A 4,793-nucleotide genomic window follows, 5' to 3' on the forward strand; every position below is an offset into this window, starting at 1 on the left:
AAATTAACGGATCTTCTCTAATTGTTCCTCCAAATATCCCAAAATAGTTAAATATAACCGCTAGTTGCTACTACAGAACAAAATTTGCCCTAAAAAGTGTTTCCCGTCTATTTATAGTGTCTAGAATTTTGCTGACAAAAATGCCCTTTGGGTGGTTATGTTGCCGCACAATTTCATGTGCGGACCGCACTTTTCTTCTGTTCTTGCATTAAGTGGAAATCCGCGGCAGCATAATTATCTCTATGGCTGCACTTCAGCTTCTGCGGCCGCACATTTTGATTGCATACTGCATTCTTAAGAGGCTTCACACTTGGTCTTCTGCACCTTCTCTGAACTTATCAAACTTTGTTAGTGCGACCAGCTTTTGCAGCCTCATAATTTGGTGTGCTGACCGTGCTTTTACAAAACTCCTCAAAGGCTTCAAGGCGATATCTACGGCCACACTTCTATTTTTTGTGGACCGCATGATCATCTGCGGCCGCAGAATTACTTCTACAGACCACTTCTACTTGCATTTCTCCTTTTTGCCTTATTGAGCTGGAATACTTCTTTTTGAGTTAGATTTCTTCATTGAGCCCCCAATCCTATAACATGCCTACAATTCACACAATTTTATTAGATTTGGAAACAAAAATCACTACTTATGGACTAGAACTAAAGCAAGAAGGTACTAATAAGTGATTAAAATCCACACTTATCAACTCCCCCAAACTTAAGTTTTTGCTTGTCCTCAAGCAAATAGATTAGTTCCCTCCTCCCCTAAGTGAAAGGTCATTTCATATATTCAATTGTAAGTCATTTGTACTCAGTTGGGACCAACAATTACCCACAATACTCATGCATTTTCAACAAGGTGCCAAAACATGTGTTACATGCATATAACTTTAATGTGACATTTGAGCTTCAATAATTGACTTCACTCATCAAGGACTCTTGTTCTATCAGGTAAATCATGGTGGAATACAAACTTTTCCTCCTCTACCTTCCATTTGACATACTCACTTCAAGAATTAACACTCAATTTCTAGAGAAATAACGGATTCACTCTTCTCTTACAAAGGAATCTCACAAGTAAAGCTTAATGTACCATAGGCTTGCCCCTCATGTAAATCACCACTAATATAAGTTCACTCGGTTCAAAATCAAGTAGGACTTCTTTCGGGTTGTAATGAAGGCTTTTGGATTGAGGTAGGATACCATATGGGATAAGTGGTTACACCCTTCCTACATCCATTTTTCATTTCTTGGTTCACATTTACTAAACCCTTAGAGGAATTTCTTTTTCTTGGCAGCTAGAGAGACTTGCCATCACTCTTTATTGTTCATTTCATTCTTTTTCTCCATTGATGCTTATACTAGAGATAGTTGCCTCTTTTCAATTTCATCAATCTCCCTTTTTTTCTTTTTGTATTTTCTTTTTGTTCTTTCTTTTCTTGCTTTCTCTTTTTATGGAGATCATTTCTTTTCTCTCTTTTCAGTGCCTTGATACCTCTTTTAAATTCCTACCCCCCCCCCCCTTCCCCCCAACTTAGGCTTTGATCCACTTCTTACATATGAGTGTTAAGGAAGGTTCGGGTACCAAGAGAGGATTATAATCAAAATGGATAAAGGCTTGTAGCATGGTTACCAACAGAGAAAGGCTAAAGTCTCAAAAAGGTTGACTAGAGATAACGATCATAGGGTGGCAATAGAAAGCTCAAAAGGACCAAGTAAAGCCTACAATCATCTTCCAAACCAATCAAACCTAGAGTTTCGCCTTGAAACACATTTGGGGTAAGTTCTAGACTATCCACTCAAGTACTTGGACTAGCAACAAGAATTCACCTCACCTCTCATACAAATAGACTGTAAAAGAAAATAGAGTCTAAATCCCACAACGATCATAGTCAAGTTATAGATTGCTATGGTCCATTCAACCACCTAATGATTATCAAAGTCAACTCAAGAACCTCAAAGTCACAAAACTAGAGCTATTTTCTTCCAAAACCTTGTTTCAAACCATAAGCATGCAGTTAAGTATGTTGGTGCCAAATGAAGCATGAATAACTCTTTTTAGAGAATGAATTAATTAGGAATTTTATTCATTACTACTTAGTACTATTATTACCTAAACATGAAACAGACTCATTCCCTTAAGAAAGTTGTCATGTTATCCATCCTCATGAAGAGTCACCCGGTTCACACAAAAAACCACCTTTAGAAAGAACCGTGGCGTTAAAAAAAATATAGGCTTATTCTCAATACTACTAAGAAAAACATAGAAGCTACTAAAACAAACACAATTTAAGATAAACAACTAAAGATAAATAATGAAGTAACAACTACTAAAAATAAATAAAAAGTAGAATCATCCAATTATTACATTCCAAAGTAGTCAAATCTATCAAATCATCAAATATGCTCCAATCCCCCCCCCGAACAAAAAGAAGCATTGTCCCCAATGCTTAACAAAATAAGGGCAAAAAGTTGAGAGGACAAAGAAACGCCCTAAGTGTCCTCAGTCATCACTGTGTCCCCAGCAGCATCAATCCTAGTTGGCTCAGCCAACTAAATATCATCATCAAGTCTAGGAGTGGCCGGATAAGTGAACATAGCACGAACCCTCAGCAGTGTCGGCGGCAAGGCACGACTCCTCAGTCTGAGTAGCGTGAGCATCCTAAGAAGATTGAGCTGGGTGGGGTTGGGAGGGGTCAAACAGCATGTCAAATGGTAAATCTCCGGCCTCAGCTATCTAGGTCACCTCAGCTCGAAGCTCATCAACTGACTTCTTGCTGGCATGCGACTTCCTCATTTTCCACACTTGCTTGGTCAAGCACTCAATCATAGCACCATGTTGTACCAATGTATCCATGATGACCTTCTGGTTGTCCAAGACTTTGCTAAGCTTCTTATCATGGTCAGAGTAATCCAGGGGTGCCTGTGTAGATGTCAGCCTTGCAATAGTACTAAAGATCTCAGACAGCTTTGAAGTAGTTTCCTGTATCTAGTTATTGAGACTCGCTAGTGTCTGGGAGACTCGCAAAGCAGATAATGGGCATGTAGACATGGGCACCGGCATTGGAGTTGGGGTAAGCACTGTAGTAGGAGTTGTAGTAGGAGATGAGGATGATGGCTCGGGCATAGTAGTTGCTGCACTGGTAGGAGGCTCAGCTGAAGTAGATGGAAAATTAGACGAAGCAGAAACTAACACTACCGGCTCATCAGACTGGCCAACAGTAGTAGAAGGCTGAGCACTCTTCTTTGGGTTCCTTGGATCCTGCAGCTTGTACCACTCAAATGGCCGCATCGGCTTGAGCTTGGTATCAAATGGCCTGGACTCTAAATTGACACACGTCAGATACTCAGTAATAGTGATGGGATAGGTGTAAGAGGTGTTATCTTGTTGTGCCACAAGGGATATGTTTGCCGACATCAGGGCACCCACATTAATCGGGTACCCGGCCATAATATAGCCACCAATAAAGGTTGAGGAATGGGCAGGTCGTTTTCATTCAAGCATGGATCACCTCTATTGCACACAAAGGTCTGCCACCCTTTTGCCTCACAGCTCAGAGTGTTTCGGGGATAGGCACCCCGACAGCAATCCAAGAGGGAGTAGGTCTCGGTGCAAGAATCTCTGCAAGCCACGGCCTAAACTCTTCTTTCAAAGCCAACTTCTCTAATTACTCTTTCAGCTCCACGTACTCAAACCCCAACTACGCATTCAGAGTATGCTGATCAAACTTCACCTTCAAGTTGTGCAATTTTGTGATCTTTGTCCCTTTTTGAATATGCACTGTATTGGCATAAAATTCCCGGACAATATGCTCCTTTACATCCACCAATTTCTCAGTAAACAACATCTCCCCTTCTTTTAGTAAATTGTTCCAGAACTGTGGGGATGTATTTTTCTAAGTCTTTAAGAAGAACTATCGCTCATGAGTCCAGGACCTCTCCATCCACCACATTCTAAAATCAGAAAATGCTTGTCGACTCAGAAATCTATCTTCCCAGATAATCTTCTTCTTTGATCTTGCCAAATCTTCTTGTGCACCTTCTCCCCCTCTCCCATCATCCAGGACATCATCAGAATCAGAGCCTACAACAACTGCATTGGACTCATGACTATTACTTTCTGAACCCTGTGAAGTGTTGTGGGATGTAGAAGGCATATCTAGAGGCTTAGACTGCCTTTGTGGCCTGGTCTGCTCTTTAGTGTACTCCTCCAATAATGACATAGAATTTCCCTCGAAGGCTTCCCTAGATGGGGCATATGAGCTAGACTCTGAGAGGTCTCTACCTCTCCCTCGGCCTACTGTTGTCTTCTTGGAGATTACTTTCTGCACACTTGGGGGCAAGGCACCTCTACCCCTTCCCCTTGAAGATTCTCCTCTCTCATTGGTATATTCACCTCGACCTCGTGATCATACCATTATTTGTATAAGCACAAAGAGAATTGTCAGTTGAAATTCATGTCTAAGAATAGTTAAGACTCATACAAGTGAGTGAGGGCAACATAGAAGCAGTGAGGTTGCAGTTGGATAAACATGCAGAAGTTATGGGGGAAGTGTGGTCCGTAGAAGTGGAAGTGCGGACCACACAATTCCAAGTGTGCCCGCACTTCTACACAGATTTGCAAGGGGCGCAGGTGCACCCTCTCTGTTTGATAGTGTGGAGGCCATTTTGTTGCCGCAGAATTTATTTGAGGCTCGCATAATGATAAGAGTAGTCCGCACTTAAGAAGTTTAGAGGGAAAGCCTCTGTGGATAGTGCGGACTAGTTCTGCGGCTTCTGAAGAAATTCTGTGGTCCGCA

Source organism: Nicotiana tabacum, chromosome 12 (genome assembly GCF_000715075.1).
Source record: "Nicotiana tabacum cultivar K326 chromosome 12, ASM71507v2, whole genome shotgun sequence".
Lineage (NCBI taxonomy): Eukaryota > Viridiplantae > Streptophyta > Magnoliopsida > Solanales > Solanaceae > Nicotiana > Nicotiana tabacum.